Below are 11,244 nucleotides of genomic sequence, written 5' to 3' on the forward strand. Positions count from 1 at the left end.
GGAAAGGCAGAGACATTCAAGAATGAAAGGCAAAGATGGTGACTGGTACCAGAAAAGTGGAGATTCCAGTCCTGACCCCACATCCCTGCAAAGAACAAGCCTGCAGCTGAGTATTTCATTAAAGTATTGAGAACGTGCACATGCACATCTGGTATCTTCGATCTGACCTGCCCCCACCTGATCCAAATCATCATCTGCTTCCAAACTGCCCCCCCGCCCGTGCTCTGCAGGCAGCCAGAAAGAGCATCCTGGATGGCAAGTTGGAATCATCACTGCCCCCACTTGAAATAAACCTGCAGTGGGTCCCCAGCGCCCTCAGGATAAAGGCAGGACCTTCACAAGGACTTGGAAGATCCAACCTGATCTGTCCCCACCAACCTCCCCAGGCTCTGCATCCCTGAGTCCTTCTTCCCACACTCCAACCCACTCAGTCCTCAGAGGTTCCCTCTGGACCCTCACCTCCTGACAGGAGCCTAGTCTATCCCCTCTTCCCACTCTGCCTGACTCACTTCCCCCCCTTACAGCCTCCAAGTGGCGTTCAGGGGGCATCTCCTGTCCCTATGTGGTTCTCCCACCGTGAACCCACCACGCTGACGACAGTTGCCCAACTGCTGTCTGACTCCCCGCCTGGCTGATGTTGACAATAACAGCCCCATCGTGGGCTCATAAGTGATGCTCTGGAAATGTTGGCAGAGTGAGTATATTAAAGACGAAAGGCAGAAGACCACCTAAGAACCACCCCTGGCCCAGTCTAGACCAACACCAGAGGAGGTCAAAGAGCCATCCTCAGTCAGCCAGCTCCTCACCTCTGCCCGGGGGCCACCCAACCACAGGCACCGCGCGGGTGAAACTGCACATGGGAAAGCCCTGGCCGGTTCCTCTCGTGTCTTCTCACCAGCACGTTCCTCTCTGATTCAGCAACACGAACATCATGTCCTCCATGGTACCATCTCTTTCTTGGAGATGCATACTGTTGGCATATTTTAATTGTCAGTGGACTGTCATTTTCAGAGCATCTTCCCTCGTGGGCTCTGAGATAACCCTGAACAGAATAACAGAATGTATACTCCATGCCCACAGGGTTTGAGGTGTGGTTGGCCACATCTCTGAAATCAAGTGATTTTTTTTTTTCCTTCAGCAACATTTAGCCCAGTAAAATCTTTCACTTACGTTGCAAAATATGGACGCCTCAGAAGGTGGACAAGACTGCACTGCAGGTGGAAACAATGGAACTGAAAGGCATTGCTTTCCCTGCAGGCACCTGAATCCATTTCCCCTGTGCCCCACGCTCAGCCTGAGCTCCAGGGATCCACAACCTGAGCGCAGAACTTGATGCCGAGTTCAGTGAACCTGGCAAAGACCACGGGGATCTCAAGGGAAATGGATAGACTCGCCTCTGAATAGGACCAAAGACCTAAGCAGAAAATACCAACAATGCTTTGTTTCCACACAAAACTTAGCCCCTTGGGAAATTACACTTGGATGATTTATGGAATGTGGGCCTTTAGCTGTCGTATACTTTGCAGTGCCGACAAAGACAACAATAATGTATAATTGATTCCACTTGGATCTCAGCGAGTCAATAAAGAACTTTGTTTATACATAATTTTGTTGGGCAAATCTCCCAGATGGTGCTGAAGTGTTGTATTTTTAAGATGTTGAGTTTGGTCCAGGAGGATCATAAATTATAAAGATAATGTGTCTTTTGTATCGTTACAGTCATCTAATTGTAATCACAATTACAGTCACTGAAACCTAACTACATTCTATTTCAGTATTACTCCCGACATTTTTAAAGCTTCATTTATTTAAAAGCCAAAAGTCAAAATAAGGGCTCCAGAATCCCAGAGCTCCACCTGCTAACACAAGGGCAATTTTACAAATTAAATCCTATCATGAAAATAAAAATTTAGTATTTTCATAATAGAAATTAGCAGCAGTGCAAACATAAACTTTCCAATAGGTTTTAGGTTAACTTCCTCACTCTATAGAAAGAGGCTTTCATTAGGTTCCTAGGAAACTAACACTTCATCTCTGCAATCATTTTCTACTCTCCAAAATATGTAATTTGTGCTGTTATTAAAGATAAAATTATGTCTTTCTCTTATTGCTGCATCACACAAAAATGCTTGAACGGATGAACCCAATTATTGGGAAGGTAGGTTTGGGATGGTGTGACTTAAAATATAAGGTCCCAGCTTCAGGAATGCCTCTGGGGGCCCCTGGTGGGTGCATCTCAAAGAGCCTGGCGGGCGTCCCAGAGCAGCTGAGACTGGCACCCCAGTACGTCCCACATGACTCCCTCTCAAGGGAGCAACGGGGCCTGCATACTAAGACACGGTGGACAGAGAAAGCAAGCAGTTGTTTCAAAAATGAGCCCCCGAATGGAAAATTACCCAGGCAGAGGCTCCAGACTGCAGGCGTTGGCTTATAATTGAGCTGCTGCTCCTGAGGGCAATCTGCTTCACCTGCTCCAGGTGAAAGGCCTCTGGGATTTAGGTATCAGAGGATGGTTAATGATTCTCTTAAGTCATGGCAGGAAGCCCAGCTGGCTTCTGAATAGATGGGCGGAGACTCGGCACAGGGGAGGAGGGTCTAGGAGTGAGGGACTGGAGCAAGTGTTCTCAGGTGCAAGTAAGCTCCCAGTCACCCAGGGGACTCTTCAAGCACAGAGGGCGGGGCTGCGCCTCAAGACTCTGGTCCGAGGGTCTGGGAGGGGCTCAGTAGATGCTGCTACTGGTCCAGAATCCACACATGGAAAACCACAGCACGAGAGCCTCACTGCTCAGGGCAGCCTTGGCCCGGCCCATGGCAGCAGCAGCACCTGCAAGCCTGTCAGAAACACAGGATCTAAAAAGAGGACACTATGAACTCATCTACAAAACAGAAACAGACTCGCAGACATAGCAAACAATCTCATGGCTACCAGGGGAAAGGGGATGGGAGGGGATAAACTTGGAAGTTTGAGATTTGCAAATGTAAGCCACTATATATAAAAATAGATTTTAAAAACATTTCTTCTGTGTAACACAGGGGAACTGTATTCATCTTGTAATAACCTTTAATGAAAAAGAATATGAAAACGAATATATGTATGTATATGCATGACTGGGGCATTGTGCTGTGCACCAGAAATTGACACATTGTAATTTTTAAAAAAAGTTGTGCATTTACCCTCCCGGATGACCAGTTGGTACAAGTGCAAAGCACATAAACTAGCCATGAACTGGCATGGCCGTCATATCACCATGACGACAGTTGCCCATCCTTCAGGGGTGCCCGGACCCTGTGCCTGAGAGCAAGGCCGCACTGTCCTGACCCCATATCTCAACACAGCACAGTCTGGGCCAATAGATGTTTGTGGGCTGACCGAGGGCTGCCGGTTGAGGACACGGGGTGAGATACACAGCACCTGCTTGTGCTGAAATATCCCCAGGTCCTCCCCAGCCCTGCTCCCCCACCTCCACGCCCTCCCTCCCCTCACCCCCAGGGCCCAGCTCTCCAAACACCCAGACCTCCTCTCTGAAAATGCCTGGGTTCTGAGCCTTAATCCCCAAAATCTGGATGCTGGGTCAGAGCCTAGCACAGGAAGGGGCAAGCTTTTTCTGCAAAGGGCAAATGGCTAATGCTTTAGACTCTGAGGCACACAGCAGGAGCGGTGCAGCCACTCAGCCCCACTGGTGCTGCTTGAAATCAGGCAGAGACAGTATGTCAGCCACAGGCCACGTTCTGACAAAACTCTATTCATGGACACTGAAATTTGAATTTTGTATAATTTTCATGTATTACAAAATATTATTCCTCTTTTGCTTTTTTTTAACCATTTAAAAATGTAAAATTTCTTATCTCATGGCCATTAAGAAAAAAACAGTAACTAGTAAGGTCCTACTGTATAGCACACGGAGCTATATTTAATATCTTGTAATAGCCTACAATGAACAATATGAGAAGGAATAGATAACTAAATCAGCATGCTGTACACCCGAAATTAACACAACATTGTAAACCGACTATACTTCAATGTTAAAAAAAAAAACAGAAAACAGGTAGCAGCTGTGTTTGGGATGTGGCGCGTGGGCCGTGGTCTGACCTCACGTAGAGGTCAAGTGCAAGGTTGAGGCCAAGCCCTGGCTGTGTGTCTGACCAACTGAGTGGTGTTAACCAAGGGCTGCTGTCATGGTGCCACAAGATGGCACAAGTCTGTGGCCTGCAGTGAGAGACCAGTAGATGGTGGCCATTGTTACTGTTGCCACAGCTAAGCTCCAGAAAAAGCCATCAGAGTCAGTCAGGAAAGACCAACACATGTGGGTCGGGACCTGACCTTGCTTGATAAACACCCATGAGAATATGGACTCTTCAGTGGAAAGGGGGTCTCTCCATGGAGCCCCAACCTGAAGGGGCTTTGTGGACAGCAAGGTGCCCACCCAGTGGTCACCAGGAAGACGCCGTTAAGCACTGGACAGCTACGTGGCCAAAGGCAGCACGAGGCAGGCGGGGAGCAAGGGGAGCGCAGAGAGGGGGCTGTGGTGGCCAGAACAACCCAGCCTGACCCAGAGGGGACTGGGGACCAAGCGGTCCCTAGGAGGGTTGGACCGGGCTTTGGGTCACCCATCTGTGAACCTGTGACAGGCTGGTAATTGAGTCTCTGAGCCTTGCCTTCATTTGTTAATTGGTTTGGCAAATATTTACTGAATACCTAGTGTGTTCCAGGCCCTGTGCTAAGTGCTCCAGGCTCAAAGGTAGTGGTAGAGTTGGAAAAAAAACAAACAAGATGATTTGGAGGAGGGTACAGCTCAGTGGTAGAGCGCATGCTTACTGTGCATGAGGTCCTGGGTTCAATCCCCAGTATCTCCATTATAAATACATAAATTAAAACCGAATTACCTCCCCCCAAAAATTTTTTTAAAAAGATAGATGATGGATGGATGATGGACAGATAAATGCATAAACAGACAGACAAATGCTAACAGCTGCCATCACTGCCTCGGCTTAGGAGAATAATTCGGTTAGCCCCTCGGGTTGAGCACAGTGAGACCCAAGGCCCAGGGTCAGCCCGCAGGAGGATTCCCCAGCTGCCTGCCGTCAGGTGGCAGGACTCTGGCCAAGCGGAGAACATGAGCCCCCTTCAAGGGCAGACTGATTTACACAGGAAGAGGGGCTGGTTTTGCCACTTTGTCCTTATTTGCAAAAGCAACTCAGACTTCGGCAGTGCACCCAATGTTAAATGTTGGCCTCTATCTCAAACACTTCCAAAGGCGGTGGTCCCAAGAAAAAACACCCGTGAGCTGCAGGTACCTGGCTGGCAGGACACCGGTTTGTGATGTCTGACTTAGAAAAAGAGGCAGCAAAAGAAAAAAATCCTAACCCGCACTGTCCAAGAGGAGCAGAACGCAGGACAGGCTGCGGGGAGCTGCAGGGGACGGAGGCTGAGGGGGCGTGTGCTCTGAAGGACAAGGCTGTCTCCCATCAATGCTGCATTCTCCCCTCGTGACACCAACTCCCTCACCCCCGGCCAGATGGAGGGGAGATCTGCCTCGCGTGAGTGGTGCAGGGAGAGATGCGGGGAGAGAGGGGGCTGAGGACGAGCTCCAGGGCAGGGTGGCAGTGAGCGGGGTGGTGCCCGGCAAGGGCAGGAACCCAGAAGTCACATGACTGCCCACGAGAGCTGAAGCCCCTTAGGGTGGCAAAAACCACCTGGATGTGGAAGAGGGGGCTGGGGTCCATTTAAGTCTCAAAGGCCAGGGTGCCCCAGCTGATGGCCAGTTAAACAGAGGAATTCAAAGCCTGATCCCTCAAGGAGTCTTCTGGGGAAACAGACAACCTCACAGCACTCGGGGCAACGGGGGTTCCTCTTGTCTACCCACGAAGAAAGCAAGAAGCAGACGACGGGGCCATGTGCCCAAAGTCACACAGGAAAGAGCACATCCAGGTCCTCCCCGGGTCTGTCTGAAGACCCCCACGGAGTGTGACATTGTGGTGTTGCAGTGTGGTCCCGGTCCAACCCTGCCTGGAGAGGAGAGGCACTGTCCCTGGTCCCCAAAGTACCTAGAAGTGCAGGGAGACCGCACCACAGCTGCTGCATGAGCACGTGTCCCAAACGCTCTCCGTCCTCCCCCATCAGTCTGCTCACTCACGCAGTGCTGGGGAGGGCAGGCCACACACCTGGGTCTGACTGTGAGGCCCAAGCCAGCTTTCCACTTCCATCTGCTGTGTCTCTGCCTTGTAACCTCTCAGTTTCCTCACCTGTGAAATGGGAATATATTTTTTACATTTTTTATTGAAATGAGGTTGATTTACAATGTTCTGGGTATACAGCAAAGTGATTCAGTTATGTATAGACATATATAAATTTTTTTTTCTTCTCAGATTCTTTTCCATTACATGTTATTATAAGAAACTGAATATAGTTCCCTGTGCTGTACAGTAGGTCCTTATTATCTCTTTTATACCTAGTAATGTGTTTCTGTTAATCCCCAACCCCTAATTTATCCCTCCCCACCCTTTCCCCTTTGGTAACCTAATTTGTTTTCTATGTCCCTGAGTTTGTTTTGGGTTTGTAAATAGACTTTGTATCATTTTTTTTTAGATTTCACATCTAAGTGATATCATACAATAGTTGACTTTCTTTGTCTGACTTTCTTCTCTCAATATGATCATCTCTAGGTCCATCCATGTTGCTGCAAATAGCATTGTGAAATGAGAATGTTGATAGCAGTTCCTATCATGAAAGTTTCATCACAAAAGATTGTGCGATAGACAACATGAAAGGCCTACATCCAAGATGTTTCATGCATCTGTTGCACTGGATTTTGTTGTCATTGTTGGGGAATTGACTTCTGCAGTTTTCCATGTACGTGGCCACCAGGGAAGGAAGCCCTGACTCGACCACAGTCGTCAACCATCTCATGTGGCCAGACTCTGAGTCTAGGGTGTGACTTGACATCACACCATTGGGTCCCCTCCCCCTGGGGACTCAATATTTGCCTTTCAGATCCACCCAAGTCGCCTGGGCTGTGACGACCCCACCCTGGGGCCAGGCTCTTGGGATCCGAGAGAGCTGGACCCACTGGGGGCTCTGGCACCCACTGTCGGGTCACTGGGCGTTTCTGCCTCTGCTGAGCTCCCCATCTTAGTCCCACTCTCCTGCGGGTGGGCCTCAGCTCCCCACGGGCCAAATGAGCAATGCCTTCCCCATCGCCCCCTCCCCAGGCGGGAGTTCACCAATTCTTCACCACCTCCTGGAGCCCAGACCTGACTGTTGGAGCCCTGCGTTTATTGCAGGAAACTCCCAGAGGACACACATGATTCTGGGGAGAGTGGGCACCTCTGGCATCTGAATTCGAACAGTAGCTAAGGGTGGAATTTTAGATGGAAGCGCGAGGACCACTGGGCTTGTTCTTTGCTTGGGGTCTGCTTCCAGGTGGGACTCTGCCCATGTCTGTGGTTTCTGTAGGACTCATTCTAACTTTGAGCCAGAATCCCACCTACACCCATAGACACTGACCATTACAATTTCACACGTGCTGACAGTAAACATACCTATTTTTTTAAACTTCTCACTTTGTGCTCACTTAAGCCAATTCATTGGTCTATACATGCTGCACCCTGAAGCCAAATCCACGCCACACCACGTCCTGGACAGCAGAGGGGTGGCCTGTGCCCAGCCCAGTTCTCCAGTGTTGGAAATTTCTCTCAAGTCCAAAACACTGGGGGCAGCAGCAAAGGGGAATGGTTTCCTGGACCCCGTCCTCACCCTGTTCACAGGCTGCCTCACCAGGGCCAGCCAGCCACGTGCACACACACACACAGGCTGCAGCCACCAACATGAAAATAAAAGGCATCTGTCTTCATGGTACCGAAAGCATCATGCATAGTACACGGAGTACATGCGCTTTGGAAATCACTGGCCGACATCAAAGAGGGTATAATTCATCAAGTATCCTTCCTTCTTCCACTAATTTTGTAATTTAATTTAAAAAAAAACAACTTTGCTGCATACTATCCATCCTCTATGCACAAAGGGATAGACATTACTGCTTTCTGTTAAAGACAATTTTGAAATGTGTCACCTGGATGCCACCATCCTTTGAGCCCTTGAAATTATATCCTCTTGGAAACAATGTGACATGTTAGCCGAACCTGGTGTCTTTTTTCCAGTTGTAAATGAGCGTTTTATGTCCTCCGAAAATCAAAAGGATATTTTTACTGTTATGATTTTATTATGCTTTTTTATAGTGTCGTTTGCTTTCGTGAAGCTAAAGGAGGCAGTGGAGTGGAAACCAGTAGAAAAATAGGGCATATTGAAACCGAGCTCCATGGTTTAAAGTTTCCATTCATTTAATTGGGGAGAAAAGTGCATGTTTGTTTGGATACCTAATTATTGGGAAAGGAGAGCTTCATTTGTCTAAGTTAATATCCCTTAACTAAGCTAAGAATTAGCATACATCTCTTTAATTACACCTGCTGTGACCGCGTCATGCATCAGCCACACGCACAGGGTGGGAGGCGGTGTCCAGGCCACCTGCACCCCCCTACACTCCCTGTTGCTGGAAGGACATTGGCCCCCCAGGAAGCTCCAGCCACCCTTTCTCCATCACCAGCTTGAAGCCACATGGCCCTAAGTGACCAGCCTCTCTCAGTGTGCTCAACCAGTGTATCCTCAGAGCTGCACTTTGCTTGGTGCACAGATGCGCACAATAATTGTCGAGTGACTGACTGAATGAATGAATGACAATTTAACAAATGCTTGTGAGCCCTCCTCTGTGGCATCACAGGGCATGTGGACTAATATTTGGTCTCCAAAGCCAAGCATTAGTGACCCACGTGGAAACCACTGTGGCGCCTGTGACTGCGCCCCCTGGAGGCTGGGAAGGGAAGGGCCTCTCCTGCTGGGGGATATGCGTTAATTTCTAAGCCCATGGTCTGGAGGTTTCAGTTGTTCACTTGCTTTTTATTGCCGAAAACAAATGATCTGGAGCTTAAATATTGGACAATCGAGAAATGGTTTGAGGAAATAATAGAATTGCAATGCACTGAGTTGCTACTTAAAATGATGTTTATACGGCGCTTATAACAACATTAGGAATGCTTATGATCTAATATTAACAGGAAACAAAATAGCCTATGCCATATAAAGACATATGAAGACCAAGGAAAGTGCATTTTTTTAAAAATGCGGAGAATTCTAACACCATACCAGAGGAAAATAGCCAGAGTGTTAACTGTCTTTGGGTGACGAGCGTGTGTTGCTAGAGTCTCCTTCCTGCTTCTCTGTGCTTGCCAGATTTCCTATAGTGACCATCTATTACTGTTACTAAAGAAATCATAAAGCTTTTTTTTCCTGAGAGAAGGTGACCTATAGTCACCCCTATGCGCAAGGCAGCTAAGATCGCTAATTTTGGTTTTCCTGAAGAGGGGGCTCTGGTGACAACTGCGTGTCCAGGAGGCCTTCCCCTACAGAGGAGTTCACTGCAGTCACCCTTTTCCAGTGACTGAGGACTGAGTGAGTTTCTAGAGAACAGGGGTCAGTGAAGGAAGGGGCCCGAGCTCCTACCTCTGCTTTGCCATTAATTATTCAGGCCCGTTCACTGAGCTGCCTCCTACATGACACCTGCAAGGTGTTTGACAATCAATAACTAATTTATTTAGGATCCTCTAAAAAAAAGTTAGGTATTATTTTTCATCCCATTAAAATGCAGATTGAGCTTAACCCATGACTGATGCTGGATTGGGCTCTGGGAGGGGTTCCTGGGATGAAATGGTCAGGACAAGAGGATGAGGAGGGTCTACAGATGCTCCCGGTGCAGAGCGAAAAGGAATGCAGTTGGGCGGAAAACCCTACATGCTTGGCCCAAGAGCAAAGCTACTGAGGTCAGAGGGGAGGGACCATTCCGAGCTTCCACAGGGAAATTTCTCAGGATACTGTGATGTGAACTCACTCCAGGGATTCTAGCAACCCGTGTGTGGGGGAAGGATTTTCCAAGGGTCCTTGGAAGCCCTGTGATAGCCAGAAGGACCCCGTGGTTGTGGTTATGACCGCTAACGTGCCCCCACTCGGATGTACCTTCTGGATTGTATGTCCACAGAAACCAGCCTATATTCATATGCTTCCTATCATGTTTCATTTCTAAAGAAAAATCTTGAAGCTTTTATTTAATGGCATTTAAAGCATTGCTGTCATGGGGACAAAATCCCTTTTTAAATCGCTTATTGAAACATTAGTCATTTGAGTTCTCAAAGGCAGGATAAAACATTTTATCACAGTACCATTAAGTTATAAAAGCAATGGAATCCATCTCCCTCAGAACGTCCAGCACACATCTCCTCTGATTTGTTAGTGTGTCTGAAATCTAGAAATTAAACTTGCTTTAAAAGGTGGCCAGGCAATGGTGCTCTCAGCCTGGGTCCCCTGTTAGGTCTTCTTAAATCCCACCCATCCCGCACAAGCGACTCCCATGGCGCCAGGTGTCACAGCCCCGAACATCTTGGTTCTCTCTCTTCTCCAAGCACCTGGCTCTCCCGAGGTTCCCTGGAGGACCCACTACATCATCACCCCTCTACTGGCACCATAGGGTGGGGGGAAGTGGGCATCCCTGTGTCAGTTTCTGGGAAGAGGGGAGGAAGGGGAGAAATGCTCAGAAAACAAGCTATGAGATCATCAGGTTGGGGCATAAAAGCTGGGAGGGAGAGGGTGTGAGAATATTCCAGGGTAGAAGGGGGCCCTTTCTGAGTGTAATGCCAAGGCACTTGTAATTCATTCTGCAGGTAAAAGGGAAGTCACTGGTGGTTTCCAAGCACAGGAGTGAGATGATCAAAGATTTGCTCTTGGAAGGTCTTGCAAGAAAGATTAGAGCTGGAAAAACAAAACAAAACACCTGACCCTCTAGCTGGAAATCAAACAGCCCCTTTTGAGACCCTGCCTTGTTTCTTCCATTCTCTTTCTATTTGTGAAGACTTCTTTCTACCCTGTGGCGTGGCTTCCCTGTTCCCATGCATCTCACCTTCCCACTGGCCTGTCAGCATCTTGCAGGCAGGTTGGTGCCAGATGTACCTCCCCGACCAGCACGTGGGGCAGTAATTGGTGCCACCCCTGCTGTCTGGCTTGCTGCCTGATTTCAAACCTGCCTTATTCCAAAAGAGATTCAGGGCAAATGTTGGTGGCAAAGGAATTAGATTGATGAGTGGATAAATGAACAAATGAAGGAGCGAATGACTGCTCGAGGGAATGCCAGCTTTCACTGTCCC

At 48.4% G+C, this 11,244-nt stretch overlaps 1 non-coding gene across 1 annotated transcript; it reads left to right on the forward strand.

Annotated features, from left to right (window-relative positions):
- Window positions 1-4,781: 4,781 nt before the first annotated feature.
- TRNAS-ACU (transfer RNA serine (anticodon ACU)) lies at window positions 4,782-4,854 on the forward strand. Its single transcript has one exon. It is a non-coding gene; the product is annotated as a tRNA-Ser (tRNA).
- The last annotated feature ends 6,390 nt before the right edge of the window (window positions 4,855-11,244 follow it).

This window comes from Camelus dromedarius, chromosome 8 (assembly GCF_036321535.1).
Source record: "Camelus dromedarius isolate mCamDro1 chromosome 8, mCamDro1.pat, whole genome shotgun sequence".
Taxonomy (NCBI): Eukaryota; Metazoa; Chordata; class Mammalia; order Artiodactyla; family Camelidae; genus Camelus; species Camelus dromedarius.